Below are 24,652 nucleotides of genomic sequence, written 5' to 3'. Positions count from 1 at the left end.
GCTCAAGGATGAGTGTGCTAACCTCAATGAGGAGGCTACTCGGGCACCCAAAATGCCAAAGGTTGAACCGAGTAGTCAACTCCAAGAAGTCAACATGAAGATAGCACACCTTGAGGCCGAGTATTCAAAGCAGGCACAGTTGATCAAGGATATGCAAGACGATCTGCTTTTGACTCGATCCGATGCGCAACAATGGCGGGAAGTTGTTCAACGACAAGCCGCAAACCTTTCCGACTTCCGCAAAAAGGAAAGGGAAGGATTGGCACAAATGGCCAAACTCCAAGAGGAGAAGGATCGGGCCGAGGATGAGCTTAATGAGCTGCAGGCCATGATCAACTATCATATACAAAAAGCGAAAGATGCTCAGAAAATCAGTGATGATATGAGCCAAGCGGTCCATACTCAGATTGAAGCAATGGGCCGCCATGTGGAGGAAGCCGAAGATGAATGGCAAAGACATATGAACCCGCCTGTGGGTTTTTACCGGCTTTTCTCTTTTTTGTAAAAAGTTGCTTCAAAGCATTGTATAAAAGTTGTACACTTTCTTCAATTAATAAAAATTGTATTTTTGAGATTTATTGCCTTTGCATCTCATTAGTCATTCATTTGCATTTATCTCTCCCGGTAATTTAATAATAAATATTAATAAAAAGAAAGAATTAATCGATGCGTATGTTCAGAATGAATCGCACGCCATTGGTAATTAAATGCAAACCAACAACTGCACCAAGCAAGCACACGGCGACTCCGTTGTTGGTAATCAAGACAGACAAAGGGAAAGGTCCGACACCGTTAAGGATCATCGCTCCAAGGCCTTTCCCCTACGAATCAAATAAGGTTGTGCCGTGGATATACGACATCCATTCTTCTGCCGATAGCAATATCTCCAACATCGCTGGACTTGGGGGCATGACTAGGAGTGGAAGGATCTACACTCCCGAAGATCTGCACGACAAAGCTCCCAAGAATAAAGGAAAAGAAAAGGAGAAAACCTAGGTCTTTAAAGATCAAGGAGGAGGTAGAAAAACAATTAGACGCGGGGTTCCTGGTTGTGTCCCAGTATCCCGAATGGCTGGCTAACATTGTGCCAGTCATTAAAAAGAATGGAAAGGTTAGAGTTTGTGTTGACTACAGGGATCTTAATCGTGCTAGTCCAAAGGACGATTTTCCCTTACCACACATCGATACATTGGTGGATCATACAGCCACAAACACACTCTATTCCTTCATGGATGGGTACTCTGGGTACAACCAAATCAAGATGAATGTGGAAGACCGCGAGAAGACTTCCTTCATTACACCCTGGGGTACTTTTTGCTACAGGGTAATGCCTTTTGGACTCAAGAATGCGGGTGCCACCTATCAACGAGCGATGGTGACGTTATTCCATGATATGATCCACAAAGAAATTGAAGTATATGTGGATGACATGATCGCAAAGTCAAAAGATGAGATGGACCATGTCCAATATTTGAGAAAATTATTCAATCGGCTTCGCAAGTATCAGCTTAAGCTAAATCCGGCTAAGTGTACTTTCGGAGTCCGGTCGGGTAAGCTTCTCGGGTTCATCGTCAGTGAAAAAGGCATAGAGGTGGACCCTGATAAAGTAAAGGCAATAATGGAAATGCCTCCTCCTAAAACTGAGAAAGAAATTAGAGGATTCCTCGGCAGGGTGAACTACGTTGCAAGGTTCATCGCACAGTTGACTGACACGTGCAAGCCAATATTCAAGCTGTTGCGCAAGAATCATTCCGAAGTTTGGAATGAAAATTGTCAACAAGCTTTTGATGAGATCAAACAGTGCTTGGCCAATCCACCGGTATTGGTGCCACCTGTCGAGGGAAGACCATTAATCCTCTACTTGACGGTGCTTGATGAGTCTATGGGGGCTGTGCTGGGACAACAAGATGAAACAGGAAAGAAAGAACAAGCCATCTACTACCTGAGCAAGAAATTTCTTGATTATGAAACCCGCTATACGCCGCTAGAAAAAACGTGCTGCGCGTTAGCATGGGCAACGCAAAGGCTCAGGCAGTATATGATAAGGCATACTACTTGGTTGGTTTCCAAAATGGACCCAATCAAGTACGTGTTCGACAAACCAATAATCACTGGGAAGATTGCCCGATGGCAAGTACAGTTATCAGAATTTGACATCATACATGTCACTCAAAAGGCCATCAAGGGTAGTACCCTAGCTGATTACCTAGCACACGGGCCGACCAACGACTACCAATCCCTTCAGGATGATTTCCCCGATGAGCATATAATGCATCTACAACATGAAGAGCTTAAAGATGATGCATGGACCATGTATTTTGATGGAGCCTCCAACATGCTTGGACGAGGGATTGGCACAGTGCTAATCTCTCCACAAGGAAAACACATCCCCATAACGGCAAGACTCAACTTCGATTGTACAAACAATATGGCAGAATACGAGGCTTGCGCGTTGGGAATCCAAGCAGCCATCAACAATGGTATCCTAAAGCTCAAAGTATTTGGTGATTCGGCCCTAGTTATCTACCAATTACGAGGTGAATGGGAAGTCCGAAATCCCAAATTGATACCATATGTTGAGCACATCAAAGATTTGACACAACTCTTCCAAAGTGTCATCTTTGAATACATTCCAAGGGAGGAAAATCAGTTTGCCGACGCTCTTGCCACACTATCATCAATGTTCGCCTTGGATAATGAGCATGAAATGCCCATCATCAATATCCGGAGGCATGATAAGCAAGCGTTTTGCCTTCTGATAGATGAAGTAGTTGATGATCATTCATGGTTCCATGACATCAAGCAATATTTGACAAAAAGGGAATATCCTGATATGGCCAGTGATAATGACAAGAAGCATATCCGAAGAAGGGCCATGGGATTTTTGCTAGTCGGCGAAACCCTCTACAAGAAAAATTATGACTCGGTCTTATTGAGATGTGTAGACCAAGTCGAAGCCCAAAACATGATCAAAGAAGTTCATGAGGGGGTTTTCGGTACCCACATTCCCGGGCCCGCAATGGCTAAAAAGATCCTCAGGGCGGGATATTATTGGTCGACCATGGAAAAGGATTGTTACCAATATGTGCGAAAATGCCATAAATGTCAAGCATACGCCGACAACATTCATATCCCACCAACCCCACTCAACGTATTGGCTTCACCTTGGCCATTCTCAATGTGGGGCATGGATGTTATTGGACCCATTGAGCCGAAAGCATCCAACGGGCACAGATTCATTCTTGTGGCCATTGACTATTTCACCAAATGGGTAGAAGCGGCATCGTATGCTCATGTGACCCGAAAGGTGGTAACATCCTTCATCAAAAAGAATATGATATGCAGATATGGTATTCCTGATAAAATCATCACTGATAATGGATCCAATCTAAATAACAAGATGGTGGAAGAACTGTGCCAAGAGTTCAAAATCCAACACCACAACTCTTCCCCCTATCGACCAAAGATGAATGGGGCAGTCGAGGCAGCCAATAAAAATATCAAGAAGATAGTGCAAAAGATGGTTGTCTCATTCAAAGACTGGCATGAGATGCTACCTTTCGCTCTCCATGGATACAGGACTTCAGTGCGCACATCCACAGGAGCTACTCCATTCTCCCTCGTTTATGGGATGGAGGCGGTCTTGCCTGTTGAAGTTGAGATACCTTCTCTAAGGGTAATCATGGAAGCGAAACTTTCCGAGGCAGAATGGGTTCAAAGCCGATATGACCAGTTAAACCTTATTGAAGAAAAACGGCTGAACGCCATATGCCATGGTCAAGCCTATCAAAGAAAGATCAAAAAGGCTTTTGACAAGAAAGTCCACCCTCGAGTCTATCATGAGGGAGAGCTGGTAATGAAGAAATTACTACCAGCCCAAAAGGACAAAATCGGAAAGTGGGCCCCGAATTACGAAGGACCATACGTGGTGAAGCGAGCCTTCTCCGGAGGAGCATTGATCCTCACAGACATAGATGGAGAAGAACTTCGATACCCAGTCAACGCCGACGTGGTAAAGAAGTATTATGTTTGAAGACGTTGCTTGCATAAGCCCGCTAGGATGAAAACCCGAAAAAGGGCATCCTAGGCAAAAGTTAGGGCAAAACAAAAAGCCCGCCAGTACAAGGGTACTAGGCAAAACAAAGGCAAAATTATCCCCACTAGGATACGTCCTAGGCAAAAGTTAGGGGCAAAAGAATAAGACATAAAAATAAAGCAAGCGACGATCACTTGAATCGAAAACCGAAAGGCGATTCATGTGATTATCTTCTAGAAGCAAGCGTCTTGCAGTGTCTACACTCCTGACTCAGGCATATCACCCAAAACAACTAGGAGAACGTACGGAGCAACAATTACAGATATAATTGTTAAGCCCAATGTAAATAGCCTACCCAGGCCAGCCATTCTTCAGAAATTACCTTCTGTATATCTTTCTGTAAAAACACTTGTGAATATTAATAAAACATCTATTCATTTCTTTTCTCTCTTGACCATGTGATTATGCCTCTAAATTGGTATTTCTAAAAAATTGTATGAAATTCCTTAATAATCGGTCAATAAAGAAAATTGGAGGGGTTCCTATAAAACCCATAATCTCCTGCATAAAAGGCTCACAAAAATATTCCCTCACGTCAACGACAGAAATTCCTCCAAGAAGAGAAGGATAGGGAGAGCCAGTCATTTTTCTAAAAAGCATTAATAAAATAATTAAACTTGCATTTGTGCATCACACACACATTAGTTGCACATTCAAAGACCTTATCATGAGGCAATTGCATAAAATAGAAAAAATAGAAAAATTGCTTGTGTATGACAGCAGTCAACAGAAAAGGCCAAAAAACAACAAAAAGGCAAAATACAGAAAAAGCCAAAATCAACAAAAAGGCAAAATACAGAAAATCCAACAAATTATACAGAATAACTAAGCCTGGAGAGGCTTGCCCAAATAATACTCTCAGAATAACTGAGCCTGGAGAGGCTCGCCGAAACAATACTCTCTCACCATACAGAATACTTGAGCCTGGAGAGGCTTGCCAAAATAATACTCTCACAAAATAATTGAGCCTGGAGAGGCTTGCTGAAATAATACTCCCACAGAATAATTAAGCCTGGAGAAGCTTGCCGAAATAATACTCTCCAAAAGACGTCTCAGCTCGCATTCTCGGGCTGAACAAAAAACAATTCATCATACAGAATAATTGAGCCTGGAGAGGCTCGCAGAAATAATACTCCCCAGAGATATCTCAGCTTCCACTCACGGGCCAAATTCCCCAGTGAAAGCTATCAAACCAAGATCAGCGAAAATCCCCAATGGAAGCGCGATCATCCAAAGCAAAATATTCAGTCAAAACTTCCTCAGTGGAAGATAGCTCTCCAACTCAGGCATTGAGTGAGTCTAAGCCTGTAGAGGCTTCCTAAATAATACTCTGGGATACATAAGATCCCTAAATCCCCAGTCGCCTACTCAAGAGGCATTCCTACAAAAAGGAAAATCCAAAAAAGAAAATCAATAAACCATTCCCCAAGTGGAAATCGGCTTTCAGCCAAAAATCAAGCGTCAAGATGATCCGCCTAACAGAAGAGGCTAATCAAAAATCAACATCTAGAATCCCCAGCGGATAACAGCCTACACAGAGGCAGCAAAAATCAGAAAATCCAAAAGAGTCACCCGAATAAGGATAACCGGGATACTCCACAACGTCAAAAGACGTCAGCCAATCATAAGGCATCGCTCACATCAGAAAGAGCATCTTCGTGTCTACACCCCAAGGAAACAGAAATTCCCCATGGGTACCAACTATGCAAATGCAAGTTGGGGCACAAGAACCTATGAGTAACTGCACATCCCCTAGACGGATCCCTGCGTTATCCAGCCCTCAGCGGCACCAAAATCAAAAACAAATTGTCAAAGCAGCATCGTGGACTGTGGAGACAAAACCATCACAGATCCCTGGAGAGGGCAAACTCACATTGCCAATGTCGTCAAGAACACAGAGGCAGACCCTGGAGAGGGCAAACTCACGCTACCAAAGTGATCAGAAGCACGGAGGTACGCAGACCCTGGGGAGGGCAAATCGCAGACCCTGGAGAGGGCAAACTCATGCTACCCAGATGTCCAGAGCACCGAGGTATGCACAAGCCTGAAGAGGCGGTACTCACGCTACGAAAGTGTTCAGAAGCACGGAGGTATGCAGCTTCCAGCTCGGGCGGCGAGCGAAGCAAAGCCTGGAGAGGCGGTACTCACAACTTCCAGCTCGGGCGTCGAGTGAAGTTGAGCCTGGAGAGGCGGTACTCACAGCTTCCAGCTTGGGCGGCAAGCGAAGCTAACCCTGGAGAGGGCAAACGCAACTGCCTAGGATGTTAGAAGCACCGAAGCAGAGCCTGGAGAGGCGGTACTCACAGCTTCCAGCTTGGGCGGCAAGCGAAGCTAAGCCTGAAGAGGCGGTACTCACAACTTTCAGCTCGGGCGTCGAGTGAAGTTGAGTCTGGAGAGGCGGTACTCACGCTACCAGAGTGTTCAGAAGCACGGAGGTATGCAGCTTCCGGCTCGGGCGACGAGCGAAGCAAAACCTGGAGAGGCTACTCAGCAAATTTTCCACCGGAAGACACTACAAGTCGGAAGGATGGCCTTATTCCCCGGACAATTGGGTCAACTCCTTTACTTATCAACCGGTACACTAAAAGGCCGTTTGACTAAGTAAAGGGGGGGCAGCTGTAGACCCCTAAAATTGTCCGGGTCGGAAATAAGACTCGAAGACTCTCAAAGATCGAAGGAAAGTCACCCAGAAGGACTCCCAGAAGACCATAGGATGACTATCTTTAGGTTTAGAGGTCTTAGAGTAGCCAAAAATAAGAAAGTGGGAGGTTTGGAGCTCAATACGGCCTCCTTGGAGTTCAATACGGCCGTACTGCACATTTTGAACTGCAATACGGTCGCACTGAACTCAATACGGCCGTATTGAAGTTTCTGAACTTCAATACGGCTGCATTGAATTTAATACGGCTGCACTGAACTTCAATACGGCTGCATTGAATTCAATACGGCTGCACTGAACTTCAATACGGCTGCACTGAACTTCAATACGGCCGTATTGAGGTTTTTGAACTTCAATACGGCCGTATTGAATTCAATACGGCCGTATTGTAGTTCAAAACTTCAATACGGACCGTATTGACCCCCAGAGACCGTATTGAGCCTCATCCCTATAAATATGACGTCAATGGGACGTCATTCTACACTTTCACACTGAGTTTGAACCCTCTTCTTGAGTATTCTGGGTTTTTTTGAGCAGTGCTCTGCCTAGAAATCACTCGGAGAGTTGATCCGACGAAGTTCTTGAGTCACGAGCCATTTGCTTGAGTCTCGAACCTAGTCGAAGGGAAATCCTCCAGATTTCCATAGTTAAAATTTTATAGGAGGGAGCGAGCGGTCTTGTAGAGGGAGGGAATGTAACGACCCACCCTAGGTCGTCACATTAATAACCAGCCAAAACAAAATAATATAAAATAAAGAAAATAGAGCAAAAGCCAGCTACGATAGAGTGAAAAAATTATTTCATAATATCAAACATAATTATATCAGAGTCATTCTTGGTAAAATTATACAGTAATCCAATAGTAACATCATGAAATATAAGTTAGACACCCTAGGTGCTGGTCAAGCTCTACGTCTAGCCACTTCTCAAAGCAGCTACCCCAAAAGACTCCTTGCTATCCCAAGGCCTCACACCTGATCTGCTCCCCCACATAGTGAGATCATCACAGTCCAAACCACATGGAAACACAAGGGTTAGCACATATAAAACCAACCATAGTATATCATAATAAAATATCATTAAACAAATATTTATCCACAGTATTTATCCAGACCAACAAGTCATTTTCCATTCTAAATATAGACCAACCCAAAATATAATGTATACACGTCCATGCCAATATATACATATTTTATGATAATAAAATAATCCATAACCAATGTATACAATCCATACCATATGTATACAGATTCCATATCCAAAACAAAGTCACACCACTGTATAATTCATGATGTAACCAACACATCCAAACCAAATGTTGGCCTCAACACCATCCAAACCAAGGGTTGATACGGTGAAACATGTCAGCAACCCATGTCCCACACCTAACCTCTCATGGAAAATATACAGTTGGATTACGTCGTCACGTAACCCTGGTGATCATGGCCACTTCATCCATCGGTATGACTCGGCCTTGCCCCCATACCGGTAGCAAATAGAATACTTAGAGGAGTACTTCAGAATCCACCTAACATCTGAAGTGGTTTATCATATAACCTTTGGAAAAGTTCCACATTGGAATCCTCACCATGGGATTCCCAAATTTCATATTTTTCCAAAGATTATATCCTGATCTCACCAAGAGATCTAATCCATACCATAACCTTACTCCTTTAAGTCCTATTTACTTTTCCAAACCACATACATAGCATATTCCATAATTAAACATAACCATAACCATGCCAATTTGTCAATATAATAATAATATAAATATCCAAAACAACCATCAATTGATCCAAATTATACTATATGAAATGAAAATCTCCACATAAAATAGCATATTAAAATTATACTATTCCTATCATGCTCATATATACTAGATTAATTTTATAAGCACTACCCTTACTTGGATAAACCTGAACTGAAACTCGGGCAGAATCTCCTCCTCTCTCCTTAAACAAGAACCGAAACTCGGGCAGAACCTCCACCTCTCTCCTTAAGCAAGGGCCGAAACTCGGGCAGAATCTCCTCTTCTCTCCTCTTTTCTCTCCCCTAGCAGAACCTCCTCTACTGGATTCCTCTTTCTCTCTCCTCTTTTCTTTTCTCCTCCCCTCTTTTTCTTTCTCTCTCTCTCCTCTTTCTCTCTCTAGGATTCTCTTTTCTCAGTATATTTTTTTTTCACCCCCCCTGGCCCCTATTTATAGGCAACCAGAGTCACCCGGAACGGCCCGTATTGAATTCGGAACGGCCCGTTCCGAATCTTTCAAATGTACGCAAATTTTTAAACTGGAACGGCCCGTTCCAAAATCGGAACGGCCGTTCCCAAAAAGCAGAACGGCCCGTTCTAAAATCAGAACGGCCCGTTCCGAGACTCATCCAGAACGGCCCGTTCTCCTTCCGGAACGACCCGTTCTCCCTCCAGAATGGCCCGTTCCAAAGTCAGAACGGCCCGTTCTCCTAGTTGGAACGGCCCGTTCTGGGCCCGTTCTCACTAAAAAAATTTAGTATAATTTTTAAGCTTGGAACGGCCCGTTTTGCTTTTGGAACGGCCCGTTCCAAGTTACCAAAACACCCCTTAAATTTTTTTAAAATTGCGAAAATGCCATCAGTAATAAAATTACAAGAATACCCCTATACCTTTATAAAATTTACGAAAATGCCATTGATAATTAATAATAATAAAAAAAATGGGTATTACAGGGAACGCCAAAACGCTTCCCAATTTCTGTCAAGATATATAAGAAAGCACGCTTCAAAGGTTTATATCTTTAAAGTCCCTTCTTTTACCGCTTTCTGTGTGTACATATTTAAACTGTCATCATGTAGATAGTTAATTTATAATTGCTTAGAATAAATAGGGGTAATTTAGTAATTTTGCACTATTATTTTTAAATAATCTGTCATAGGGAACCCGAAAGGGGCGCTGTGGGGTGCTAACACCTTCCCCACGCGTAACCGACTCCCTTACCCGACTCTGGTTGTCATGGCCGAAGTCGATTTTTGAATCGATTGCCTTAAACTTCTTTTTCCAATGTTTTGAGTAAAACATTGGTGGCGACTCCACGAACCCTTCCTTTTTATGAAAACCGCTAATCCATTGAGGGTCCCGCTTGGGATTAACATGGATTGGTGAGCCTTTTAATAAAATTTCTCGTTTGACAAGGTCTCAGTTTGAGAATCAGTCATTCTAGCAATCCATATTTTTAAACAAATAAAAGAGTCCAACCATCCTTCGCGAATGCCGAAAGCCCGTTTCGGGCCGGTGGCGACACCTCGGGGTAGCCGAGTACCGCCTCTCCAGGCTATACCAACGTGTTCTTGACAACCTCGTGGTAGTTGCATACCTCCGTGTTCTTGACAACCTCGGGGTAGCCGAGTACCGCCTCTCCAGGCTATACCAACGTGTTCTTGACAACCTCGTGGTAGTTGCATACCTCCGTGTTCTTGACAACTTCGGGGTAGCCGAGTACCGCCTCTCCAGGCTATACCAGCGTGTTCTTGACGACACTGGCAGTTGCATACCTCCGTGTTCTTGACAACCTCGGGGTAGCGTGAGTTTGCCCTCTCCAGGGATTTGTGATGATTTTGTCTCCACAGTCCACGATGCTGCTTCGACGATTGTTTTTGATTTTTGTGCCACTGAGGGCTGGATAACGCAGGGATCCATCTAGGAGATGTGCAGTTACTCATAGGTTCTTGTGTCCCAACTTTCCATTGCGTAGTTGGTGCCCATTGAGGAATTTCTGTTTCCTTGGGGTGTAGACACGAAGATGCTCTTTCTGATGTGAGCGGTGCCTTATGATTGGCTGACGTCTTTTCGACGTTGGTGGAGTATCCCGATTATCCTTATTCAGGTGACTCTTTTTGTTTTTCTGGTTTTGTTGCCTCTGTGTAGGCTATTATCCGCTGGGGGATTTTGTCATTGATTATGATTAGCCTCTTCTGTTAGGCGGATCATCTTGACGCTTGATGTTTGGCTGAAAGCCGATTTCCACTTGGGGAATGGTTTATTGATGTTTTTGATTTTTTGCTTTTTGAAGGAGTGCCTCTGAGTAGGCGAATGATCTTGATGTTCCGAGTGTCGGATTCCGCATGGGGAATGATTATTAATCTTTTTGATTTTTCCTCTTTTTGAAGGGGTGCCTCTGAGTAGGCGAATGATCTTGATGTTCGGTGTTCGGCTGAGTGCCGGATTCCGTTTGGGGAATGGTTATTGATGTTTTTGATTTTTTGCTTTTTGAAGGGGTGCCTCTGAGTAGGCGAGTGGGGATTTAAAGTTTATATATCCCAGAGTATTATTTAGAAAGCCTCTTCAGGCTTAGCTTCACTCATCGCTTGAGTTGGAAAGCTATCCTCCACTGAGGAGGTCATAGTCCTTTCGACTCGGATATTCTGTTTAGACGATCAAGCCCTCCTTGGGGAATCTTGCTGATCTTGGTTTGATAGCTTTCACTGGGGAATTTGGTCCGTGAGTGGAAGCTGAGATATCTCTGGGGAGTATTATTTCGGCGAGCCTCTCCAGGCTCAATTATTCTGAGAGAGTATTATTTCAGCAAGCCTCTCCAGGCTCAATTATTCTGAGAGAGTATTATTTCAGCAAGCCTCTCCAGGCTCAGTTATTTGATGCGATTGATTTTCTAAATCTTTTGCCTTTTTTGTCGTTTTTGGCTTTTTCTGTATTTTTGCCTTTTTTGTCATTTTTTTTGGCTTTTTCTGTATTTTTGCCTTTTTGTCGTTTTTTGGCCTTTTCTGTTGACTGTTGTCATACACAAGCAATTTTTCTATTTTTCTATTTTATGCAATTGCCTCATGATAAGGTCTTTGAATGTGCAACTAATGTGTGTGTGATGCACAAATGCAAGTTTGATTATTTTATTAATGCTTCTTTTTTTTTTTTTAAATGAATGGCTCTCCCTATCCTCCTTTTCTTGGAGTAATTTCTGTCGTCGACGTGAGGGAATATCTTTGTGAGCCTTTTTCACAGGAGATTACGGATTTTATAGGAACCCCTCCAATTTTCTTTATTGACTGATTATTAAAGGAATTTCGTACAATTTTTATGAAATACCAATTTTAGAGGCATAATCACATGGTCAAGAGAGAAAAGAAAATGAATAGATATTTTATTGATATTCACAAGTGTTTTTACAGAAAGATATACAGAAGGAATTTCTGAAGAATGGCTGGCCAGGGTAGGCTATATACATTGGGCTTAACAATTATATCTGTAATTGTTGCTCTTTACATTCCCCTAGTTGCTTCGGGTGAGATGCCTGAGCCAGGAGTGTAGATGCTGCAAGACGCTTGCTTCTAGAAGATAATCACTTGATCCGCCTTTCGGTTTTCGATTCAAGTGATCGTTGCTTGCTTTGTTTTTGCATCTTATTCTTTTGCCCCTAATTTTTGTCTAGGACGTATCCTAGCGGGGATAAATTCGCCTTTGTTTTGCCTAGTACCCTTGTACTGGCGGGCTTTTTATTTTGCCCTAACTTTTGCCTAGGACGCCCTTTTTGGGTTTTCATCCTAGCGGGCCTATGCAAGCAACGTCTTCAAGCATAGTACTTCTTTACCACGTCAGCGTTGACTGGGTATCGGAGTTCTTCTCCATCCATGTCTGTGAGGATCAATGCTCCTGCTCGTTTTACCACGTATGGTCCTCCGTGATTTGGGGCACACTTTCCGATTTTGTCCTTTTGAGTTGGTAGCAATTTCTTCATTACCAACTCTCCCTCATGGTAGACTCGAGGGTGGACTTTCTTGTCAAAAGCCTTTTTTGATCTTCCTCTGATAGGCTTGACCATGGCATGTGGCGTTCAGCCGTCTCTTTTTGATAAGGTTCAACTGGTCGTATCGGCTTTGAACCCATTCTACCTCGGAAAGTTTTGTTTCCATGATTACCCTTAGAGAAGGTATCTCGACTTCGACGGGTAGAACTGCCTCCATCCCATAAACGAGGGAGAATGGAGTAGCTCCTGTAGATGTACGTACTGAAGTCCTATAGCCATGAGGAGCGAAGGGTAACATCTCGTGCCAGTCTTTAAATGAGACAACCATCTTTTGCACTATTTTCTTGATGTTCTTATTGGTTGCCTCGACTGCCCCATTCATCTTTGGCCGGTATGGGGAAGAGTTATGGTGTTGGATCTTGAATTCTTGGCACAGTTCTTCCACCATTTTGTTGTTCAGATTAGATCCATTATCAGTGATGATTTATTTCTCCATGCTTCCACTAGATTATTCTAAAATCATTTGGGACAAGAGAGAAAAGAAGGGAAAGATACTTTTATTCTGAAGTTTGTGTTTTAGAGGGGATTTATTTTTCAAAAATGGTTTTTGTAAGAATGGTTGGCCAAGGTAGGCTTATGTGTTTAGGCTTGTTTGATTAAACACTTATGAAGTTAATAAAATCTTGTTTATTGACGTTGTGATTTTGACAACTTGGATAGCTTCTCTTGAACCTTTCTTTTTGAATTCGGTTCATGGTACCATCATGGATTTCTTTTGTTTTTTGATTGTCCTTATTTTTGCCTAATACACCCTTCTGTGGCGTTTTAGAGGACTTTTGTTTTTATTTTTGCAACCCTAATTTTTGCCTAGGTCACCCTTTCGTGGGATTCCTAGCGGGTCTTTTGCTCTTATTTTTGCGCAGCCCCCTTTTTGGGTTTCCTGCCGAGCTTCTTTTATTTTAAGGGATTTCTTTTTATCCATGATGGTACTTGTCGAGGCCAAGGGAAGGTGCTCCAAGTTGTCACACACACTTCCACATAAAAATGATGCGGGTTTATTATTATTAAGATGATTTTAACCTCATTCATGTTTATTCAAACGGGGTTAAAAATAATGCGGTTTAGAATTTTATTGCAAGAAAAGAAGCAATGAGAAAGAATAAAGAATGATTTTATTATAATCATAGCGGAAACATGTGTCCTTATTTCATCACTGATATGGGTCCCAATGTTGACCTCTTTTATCTCTCGACCCTGCCCCAAATTCACAGTCTCCAATTTCTCTTGATACGGTTGGAGTATACGAGCTTTTTGATCTAGCAGTCTTTGCAGATCCGGAGAGATGGCCTCCTCATCACTGTCCAGCTTAACCCATTCATCCTCAACTTCCGGATCCCGGTCAGAGCGAACAATTACAGACATAATTATTTCATTGGTTCTGTTTAGGTTTAGAATTATTAATGTTAATGAGGAAAGAGAGAAAAGAACAAAAGAGAGAATGATATGTGAAAAATGCCTCTTTATTGATATGTATTAAAACTGTACAAAAACCCTTATTTACATGAAAAGGTTCTCATGATCTCGGGTACTGATCATGAGTCCCTAAAAGAAGAATATGGAGGGGCCCTATCGTGGCTTGCCATTCTCTACTCCTGCTTTGGTAGAGGATTCTTGCTCACGTCGGGTGCTGTCGAATCAAAGGTGACCCACCCGGCATCGATGAGGTCTTGGACCTTGTATTTGAGAGCCTTACAGTTCTCCGTTGAATGCCCTGGTGCCCCCGAGTGGTATAGACATTTATCTTGTGGTTTGTACCACTCGGGGTAAGGTGGATCCATCTTCCTTGGCGGAACATAAGCTAGAAGATGGGCTTCTACTAGCTTCGGCAAGAGGTCGCTATATGTGGTCGGAAGTTTGTCAAGCTTCCTCACAGGGTTATATTGCGACTTTCCTGACTTCGAAGTGGAAGAAGATGAAGAAATGGTTATGGCGTTGACTCCTCCTTCTTTCTTCTTCCCGAAGGTCTTCTTAGCTTCAAATGGTTGGGAAGGCTTAGCTAGCTTCCCACTTTTCAGCCCTTGTTCCACCCTTTCTCCAATGGTGATGATGTCCGAGAAGAGCGTTGTCGTATTCCCTATCATTTTGTCATAATAGGGACCGGTCAACGAATTTATGAATAAGGACACCGTCTCCTTATCCGACAGCGGGGGCTCTATTTGTGCCGCCAACTCCCTCCACCGTTGGGCGTACGCCTTGAAAGATTCATCATTTGTTTTACTCAAGGCTTGAAGATCAGACCTATCAGGTGTTAGGTCGATGTTATATTTATAACGCTTGAGAAAGGCGTCGGCCAACTGCCTCCATGTGCACACTTGATTTCCATCCAGCTGCATATACCAATTGAGTGCGGTTTCAGCCAAGCTCTCTTGAAAGCAATGAATTAAGAGCTTTTCATTGGTAGCATATGCAGCCATTTTTCGGCAATACATGGTGAGATGACTTTTGGGGCAAGTCGATCCCACATACTTTGGGAAATCTGGCACTTTAAATTTGGGAGGGAATTGGATGTCCCTCACCAAGCACATATCGGCGGCATCTTTGATGTCAAAATCATGCCCCTCCATAGCCCTTAGCCGATCCTCAAGAGCATGGAATTGTTCCTTTGAAACCTCGGGCTCTTTAATCATGATCCCCGCCCCAAGGGGTACAGCTCGTGGAGGTTCTTCTTCGTGCTCCTCCTCCTCATGATGATGGGACTCATGGTCACTGTGGTGAGACCCATGTACATTATGGTGACGCATGAGTTCCATCATTTGCGCCATTTGTTCTTTGAGCTGTGAGAGCTCGGCTGTAAGCTTCTTATTTTGGTCCTCCAGCGCTTCCATCTTCTTGATTTTCTGCGCGCGTGTGAGGACAGAGAGATGACCAGCCACTTTCTAAAATGAATGCTTAATTAGTTTATTTTATGGAATGAATACGCTCTTGACATGAGCTTGATAACCCTCCATTTTTAAGGCGCTGCCTTTTTAAAACAGAGTGTTACCACCCTCCTTGACTTATGATCCCTCCCCAACGGAGAATCTCGATAATTATGGGTCTCTTTTACTCATGTCAAGAGGTATTGGTGAACCTAAAATGCATGGTTGTCGCCACCGGCCCGAAACGGGCTTTCGGCATTCGCGAAGGATGGTTGGACTCTTTTATTTGTTTAAAAATATGGATTGCTAGAATGACTTATTCTTAAACTGAGACCTTGTCAAACGAGCAATTTTATTAAAAGGCTCACCAATCCATGTTAATCCCAAGCGGGACCCTCCATGGATTAGCGGTTTTCATAAAAAGGAAGGGTTCATGGAGTCGCCACCAATGTTTTACTCAAAACATTGGAAAAAGAAGTTTAAGGCAATCGATTCAAAAATCGACTTCGGCCATGACAACCAGAGTCGGGTAAGGGAGTCGGTTACGCATGGGGAAGGTGTTAGCACCCCACAGCGCCCCTTTCGGGTTCCCTATGACAGATTATTTCTAAAAATAATAGTGCAAAATTACTAAATTACCCCTATTTATTCTAAACAATTATAACTTAACTATCTACATGATGACAGTTAAATATACACACAGAAAGCAGTAAAAGGAAGGTCTTAAGAAGAAACCTTTGAAGCGTGCTTTTATATTCAAGTAAAACTGGGAAGCTTTTTGGCGTTCCCTCGCTCTACAAGCCCGCTCGCTCCCTCCTAGAAAATTTTAACTATGGAAATCCGGAGGATTTCCCTTCGACTCAGTTCGAGACTCAAGCAAAAAGCTCAGAACTCGAGAACTTTGTCGGATCAACTCTCCGAGTGATTTCTAGGCAGAGCACTGCTCAAAAAAACCCAGAATACTCAAGAAGAGGGTTAAAACTCAGTGTAAAAGTGTCAAATGACGTCCAATTGACGTCATATTTATAGGGATGAGGCGCAGTACGGCCTCTGGGGGTCAATACGGCCCGTATTGAGTTTTTGAACTACAATACGGCCGTATTGAATTCAGTACGGCCGTATTGAAGTTCAAAAAACCTCAATACGGCCGTATTGAGTTCAGTGCGGCCGTAGTGAAGTTCAGAAACTTCAATCCGGCCGTATTGAGTTCAGTGCGGCCGTATTGTAGTTCAAAATGTTCAATACGGCCGTACTGAACTTTTGGGAGGTCGTATTGGGCTTCATTCCCTCCACTTCCTTATTTTGAGCTTATTACAAGACCTCTAGACCTACAGAGAATCCTCCTAGGGCCTTCCATGAGTCCTTCTGGCTGACTTTCCTTCAGTCCTCAAGAGTCTTCAAGCTTTATTTCCGACCCGGACAATTTTAGGGGTCTACAGCTGCCCCGCCTTTACTTAGTCGGACGGCCTTTTGGTGTACCGGCTGACAAGTAAAGGAGTTGACCCAATTGTCCGGGTGATGTGCCAACCTTCTGACTTGTAGCGTCTTCCGGTGGAAAATTGTTGAGTAGCCTCTCCAGGTTGTTGCATACCTCGGCGCTTCTGACAACCTCGGTAGCTAAGTTTACCCTCTCCAGGGTCAACTTCACTCGACGCCCGAGCCGGAAGTTGAACACCAACGTGCCTCTGACGACGCTGATGGTTGAGTACTGTCTCTCCAGACCTTGAGTACCGTCTCTCCAGACTCTGAGTACCGTCTCTCCAGACTTTGAGTACCGTCTCTCCAGACTCTGAGTACCGTCTCTCCAGACTCTGAGTACCGTCTCTCCAGACTCTGAGTACCGTCTCTCCAGACTCTGAGTACCGTCTCTCCAGACTCTGAGTACCGTCTCTCCAGACTCTGAGTACCGTCTCTCCAGACTCTGAGTACCGTCTCTCCAGACTCTGAGTACCGTCTCTCCAGACTTTGAGTACCGTCTCTCCAGACTCTGAGTACCGTCTCTCCAGACTCTGAGTACCGTCTCTCCAGACTCTGAGTACCGTCTCTCCAGACTCTGAGTACCGTCTCTCCAGACTCTGAGTACCGTCTCTCCAGACTTTGAGTACCGTCTCTCCAAACTTTGAGTACCGTCTCTCCAGACTTTGAGTACCGTCTCTCCAGACTTTGAGTACCGTCTCTCCAGACTTTGAGTACCGTCTCTCCAGACTTTGAGTACCGTCTCTCCAGACTTTGAGTACCGTCTCTCCAGACTTTGCTTCGGTTGTCTCTGACGACCTAGGCAACTGAGTTTGCCCTCTCCAGGGTCTGCGTCCGTGTCTTCTGATCACTTCAGCAATGCGAGTTTACCCTCTCCAGGGATCTGAGATGATTTTTTGTCTCCACAGTCCACTATGCTGCTTCGATGGTTTTTCTGATTTTGTGCCGATAACGCAGGATCCGTCTAGGGGATGTGCAGTCATTCATAGGTTCTTGTGCCCCAACTTGCATTTGCATAGTTGGTACCCATGGGGAATTTCTGACTCCTTGGGGTGTAGACACAGATGCTCTTCTTGAATTGAGCGATGCCTTATGTTTGGCTGACGTCCTTTGACGTTGGTGGAGTATCCCGATTATCCTTATTCGGGTATCTCTTTTGGATTTTCTGATTTTTGCTGCCTCTGTGTAGGCTGTTATCCGCTGGGGATTCTGGATGTTGATTTTTGATTGACCTCTTCTGTTAGGCAAATCATCTTGATGTTTAGTGGTTGGCTGTACGCCCAAATTCCGCTTGGGGAATATTTATTGATATATTTTTTATTTTGCTCCTTTTGTAGGGGTGCCTCTTGAGTAGGCGACTGGGATTTGGGGATCTTATGTATCCCAAAGTATTATTTAGGAAGCCTCTGCAGGCTTAGCCTCACTCAGCGCTTGAGTCAGAGAGCTATCTTCCACTGAGGAAGTTTCAAGTCCTTTGACTGAATATTTTGCTTTGGATGATCGCGCTTCCATTGGGGATTTTGACGATCTTGCTTTGATAGCTCTCGCTGGGGATTTGTTCCATGAGCTTAAGCTGAGGTTTCTCTGGGGAGTATTATTTCTGCGAGCCTCTCCAGGCTCATTTATTCTGTACAGTTGGGGAGTATTATTTCAGCAAGCCTCTCCAGGCTCAATTATTCTGAGAGAGTATTGTTTCGGCAAGCCTCTCCAGGCTCAGTTATTCTGAGAGAGTATTATTTCGGCAAGCCTCTCCAGGCTTAGTTATTCTGAAGGAGTATTATTTCGGCAAGCCTCTCCAGGCTCAGTTATTTCTGAGAGAGTATTATTTCAGCAAGCCTCTCCAGGCTCAATTATTCTGTACAATTTTGTGGATTTTCTCTGTTTGCCTTTTATCGATTTTTGGGCTTTTTCCGTATTTTGCCTTTTTATTGATTTTGGCTTTTTCTGTATTTTGCCTTTTTTGTTGATTTTGGCTTTTGTTGTACAGAAATAAAAGTGCTAAAAGATTTAGACTCAAAGAGTGAAAAATTTCATTCATTAAATAAACATGAAATTTTGTACAAGGGAAATGATGGGACGCAGCCCATTCAAACAAATACATAAAAATAGGAAAAAGAAAGCCGGTCTTCATTCTTCTGCCGGCGGGTCCTGTGGAGGAGCGGGGAACTGGCGGTGCATCCAGACCGAGAGGTTGTCGAACCCCTGCACCAAAGTGTCCAGTCGAGTATCAGTGCTCTGCTGCCATGCGCCGATACTGTGCTGAAAAGCATCGAATCGAGTATCGATGCTTTGCTGTAAAGCGTCAAAGCGGGCATCAAAGTAGGCCTTATCCGACTGTGAGGTGCCGGCCTCTGGCTGTGGGCTGCCGTCGCCCTGAAGATCAACGTCATTGAAGAGCTCGGCGAAGGCATCGGGGCCATCCGCTCGTACATACCCCCCTCCTGACCTCGCTATGATCTTCATACTGATCAAGGTGGAGGCATTAATTGGCTTCGGTGCCAATGGCCCTGGCTCTGCGCCATCTGGGCATCCCCAAGTCTCCGCAAGCCGTGAGAGGAGTGGGGCAACCAGGATGTATCCCTGCCTAGATCCTCCCTCTCGTGCCCCCAAGTTCTTGACGTGCTCGAGGAAGAAGTATCCGGGGTTGGCCCTCCGACTGGTGGCCATGCAGTATAATGCTAATAAATCCGGCCGTGTCACCGACTCGGGGCTCTTCCACCTGCCATGGATGGTGCTGGTGAGGATCTTGTGACAGATCCGAAGAGCGGTCGGGAGCCGGGTGCCCTTCACCCCGACATGATAGTCTTCGTGGCCTGTGATCGCTCTCCACATGCCGACCAGGGTCCACTGATCAGGCCACTCGCATATAGCATCTCGATATGCCAGCTGATCAGTCCTGCTGAAAAATCCTGCTTGGACGTTGAACTCGTCCAACGTCAGTGAGCGGTACCCCTGGTTCATCCAGAAGTCAACTGAGCAGACAGCCTCCCCAAAACTGTTTGTCGACTCAGTAACGCCGACAGTGGCCAGAAACTCCTTCGTCGCCGTCAAGTACAGCTGAGAAGGGGGATCAAGGAGGAATCCCCATCCTATACTGTCGAAGTAGCCTCGGACTTCATCCTCCAAGCCCACTGTACGGAGAATGTCAAAGTCGAGTGCCCTCGACGGCTCGAAGGTGAATGACTCTATGAGCTGTAGCCGTTCCTGATGTCGATCTGTCATTACGAGTCGAGCTGGGGCTCTTTGCCTCTTTCTGGATGATTCAGCCATTTTGTATTTGGAGAAGATTTCTGGGTTTCACTCACAAGCAAGGTATGCAGAGGAATGAAGATTGGAATGCAAAAATAAGAAGGGAAAAACCTATTTATAGACAAAATTTCGCCAATACGGCCCGTATTGATTCAATACGGCCGTATTGACGTATCCGTTAGTGGGCAAAATTGGTAACCAATACCGGCTGTATTGAATGCAATACGGCCGTATTGGAGGCTAATACGGGCGTATTGGTTTTAATACGCCCGTGTTGAATCTGAAGAGTTGCTTCAACGGTAGTCTCAATACGGGCGTATTGAAACCAATACGGGCGTATTATTATTATTATTTTTTTTTATTTTTTTTTTTTAAGATAAACAGAGAATAAGTGATCTTCCAGTACACCTATCATCTGTATGCATGTATGCAAATATGATGCACCTAATTCTATTTGATTCATTTCTTTCAAAAGAATTAATCGGTGCACTTTTTGTTTGGATCTTGCCATTCCTCCAGATGGGCTGTGCTCTGCTGATTTCCGTAACCGAGGAATGATGCGTATTTGATTTTGGTGTCATCAACCAAATGATTTTCCTTTCCTTTAGAAGATGTGTCAACCCTCCTATTGACTACTATATCTCCATGTTTCCACTAGATTATTCAAAAATCGTTTGGGACAAGAGAGAAAAGAAGGAAAGGATATTTTTTCGAAAGTTTGTGTTTTAGAGGGGATTATTTATTTTTTGAAAAATGGATTTTGTAAGAATGGCTTGGCCAATGGTAGGCTTAAGTGTTTAGGCTTGTTTGATTAAACACTTATGAAGTTAAGCACGTCTTGGTTATTAACGTTTGTGATTTGATAACTTGGATAGCTTTTCTTGAGCCCCTTTGTTGAATTCAGTTGGTGGTACCATCATGGATTTATTCTGTTTTTCGATTGCCCTAACTTTTGCCTAAAACGCCCATTTGTGGAGTTTTAGCGGGCTTTTGTTTTTGTTCATTATTTTGTAACCCTAATTTTTGCCTAGGTCACCCTTTTGTGGGATTCCTAGCGGGTCTTTTGCTCTTATTTTTGCGCAGTCCCCTTTTTGGGTTTCCTGCCGAGCTTTTTGTTTTTTAGGATTTTTGTTCTGAATGGATTTCTTTTTATCCATGACGGCACTTATTGAGGCCAAGGAAAGGTGCTCCAAGTTGTCACACACTTCCACATGAAAAAAGATGCGGGTTTATTTTTATTAAGACGATTTTAACCTCATTTATGTTTATTCAAACAGGGTTAAATAATGCGGTCTAGAATTTTATTGTAAGCAAGAAAAGAAGCAATAAGAAATAATGAAGAATGATTTTATTATAATCATAGTGGAAACATGTGCCCTATCGAGGCTCGGGGGTCGGGCTGTCCCCGAGGAGTAATCTCTAATAGTCATCAGGTTTACACATCCCTATCGGAAGGAGGAGAGCACTTGATGACGACGACCGGCCTCGATGCTTGTGAACCGGCCTTCCTAAAGATCTGGCTTAAAGAACGTCGAGAAGGATCTTGATTCCTCTTCGTTCTTTGATCTTTAACAGGGTTGTATCCTAACCCTTGTTTCCCCGGATTATCCTTGATGATGGGTAGCTCCGGAATTCCTTGGGAGTCCTTGCCAAGTCCTTGTCCCGGCAAGTATCCATTCTTGGTGAGCATATGGGCTACCTTCTTCATTTCTCGGGGAAATGTCTCAACATTGGCGATCTCCAATGCTTGGAAGGCGGTTTCTAAAGCTTCCTCTGCTGCATCCACATAAGGTATGTTGGATGGCTTGCTGATGAGTATGTCATCTTCAGCTTGTACAGTCACCAGTTTGTCACCCACTATGAACTTGACTTTCTGGTGGAGCGTAGAGGGTACAGCTTTCGCATCATGAATCCAAGGTCGGCCAAGGAGACAGCTGTATGCCGGAGTAATGTCCATCACTTGAAATTCGACGTTGAAGATAGTGGGTCCAATTTGGATTGGAAGATTGATTTCTCCCACTACTTCTCTTTTAGATCCGTCGAAAACTTGAACGATCATGTTGCTCGGGCGCATTTGGACTCCCTTGATTGCCACTTGATCGAGCGTTCCTTTTGGCATCACGTTCAAGGAAGATCCATTATCTACCAAGACTTTAGCGATGTGATACTCCTTGCACTTTACAGAGATGTGCAAGGGCTTGTTGTGGTTCGGTCCCTCAGCGGGGATCTCTTCATCGGTGAAAGAGAGGTGATCATTAGTCGTAATGTGACTAACAATCCCCTCAAATTTTTCTTGGGAGATAGTATGCGACACATATGCCTCGTTCAAGACTTTCAACAGAGCTTGCCGATGCGGTTCGGAGCTTAGGATCAACGACAACAGTGTAATCTTTGCTGGCGTCCTATGAAGTTGATCCACGATGGAGTACTCGCTCTGTCGGATAAACTTTAACAGCTCGTCTGTCTCCTCCTCGGATTCTTTTTCCTCGGTTTTCTTTTCTTCTTTTCCTTTATTCTTGGGAGCTTTATCCTGAAGATCTTCGGGAGTGTAGATCCTGCCACTCCTAGTCATGCCCCCAAGTCCAGCGATGTTGGAGATATTGCTGTTGGCAGAAGAGTGGATGTCGTATATCCACGGCACAGCCTTATTTGATTCGTAAGGGAAAGGCCTTGGAGCGGTGATCCTTAATGGTGTTGGACCTTCCCCTTTGTTTGTCTTGATTACCAACAACGGAGTTGACGTGTGTTCGCTTGGCGCGGTTGTTGGCTTACACTTGATAACGAACGGCGTGCGATCCATTCTTTGAACATACGCATCGATTAATTTTTTCTTTTTATTAATGTTATTAATGGATTACTAGGAGAGATGTATGAAATGAATGACTCCTAGATCCCTCCATGATCTATATGCATGATATGAGATGATGATGTTGAATATGCATGCATTGTGTTTATTGAACTAAGCATTATCATGTTTTCGGGATGTCCCTAAGATGATGCATGATATTGCTTGGTTTTGGGTAAATATCATTTTTCTTTGTTTTTTGAATATATATTTTTTTTGTATTTTTAGGGTGAAAAGGGAAACTACCTATATGAATGTGATGAAGGTAGATGTTAACACCATGTAATGGAAGATTCTTATTTCTATTTATTCTTATTATTTAAAAAGGAATGTTGTATGTTTAAAAGGTGCAATGTATGCTCATACAATGTCACATAAAAATGCACAAACAATTCACTCATCCACGAACAGTCACGAGCGAATCACGAGGTAGGGGTATCCTGCAGAAAGGTGCATATTCAAGGTGGTTCTAACTGTTCTCACCAGTCCAAGGCCCCCAAGGTGCCCCCATTATAGGGACCCAATTCCTCTCGTCGTAAGTCGATGGAAAGCTCCAACGCACTGTCGGACTCGAGTTCATGGTTATCACCTTGAGTGATGCTTTCCGACAACGGTCTACGGGCACCTATAGACCCATTCGACAACCGGCCGTACTAACATCCACTCCCTATGGCTTACCACTCATGCCCCCGGGTATAGAGGGAACTGTTGTGTGCAAAGGTTTGTGTGCAATTTATATTTCAAACAATTGCAGAAACTAAACATACAACAGTTATTAAAGCCATATAAATAAAGCATGTTATCATACAAACAAGGGGTAATAAAGTAATTTTAACTATTATTTGTTAAAAATAGTCTGTCACTAAATGGGACTGACTCTCGAGGCTTCCCCAGTGGAGTCGCCATCTGTCGCCACCCGCCGAAATGGACCTTGGCAATCGCGACGATGGTTGGACTCTTTTATTTGTTTAAAAATATGGATTGCTAGAATGACTTATTCTCAAACTGAGACCTTGTCAAACGAGCAATTTTATTAAAAGGCTCACCAATCCATGTTAATCCCAAGCGGGACCCTCCATGGATTAGCGGTTTTCATAAAAAGGAAGGGTTCATGGAGTCACCACCAATGTTTTACTCAAAACATTGGAAAAAGAAGTTTAAGGCAATCGATTCAAAAATCGACTTCGGCCATGACAACCAGAGTCGGGTAAGGGAGTCGGTTACGCGTGGGGAAGGTGTTAGCACCCCACAGCGCCCCTTTCGGGTTCCCTATGACAGATTATTTCTAAAAATAATAGTGCGAAATTACTAAATTACCCTTATTTATTCTAAACAATTATAACTTAACTATCTACATGATGACAGTTAAATATACACACAGAAAGCAATCAAAGGAAGGTCTTAAGAAGAAACCTTTGAAGCGTGCTTTTATATTCAAGTAAAACTGGGAAGCTTTTTGGCGTTCCCTCGCTCTACAAGCCCGCTCGCTCCCTCCTAGAAAATTTTAACTATGGAAATCCGGAGGATTTCCCTTCGACTCAGTTCGAGACTCAAGAAAAAAGCTCAGAACTCGAGAACTTTGTCGGATCAACTCTCCGAGTGATTTCTAGGCAGAGCACTGCTCAAAAAAACCCAGAATACTCAAGAAGAGGGTTAAAACTCAGTGTAAAAGTGTCAAATGAC

Source organism: Cajanus cajan, chromosome 4 (genome assembly GCF_000230855.2).
Source record: "Cajanus cajan strain Asha chromosome 4, NIPB_CcT2T_4, whole genome shotgun sequence".
Classification (NCBI taxonomy): domain Eukaryota; kingdom Viridiplantae; phylum Streptophyta; class Magnoliopsida; order Fabales; family Fabaceae; genus Cajanus; species Cajanus cajan.
This window is presented reverse-complemented; position numbering follows the sequence as displayed.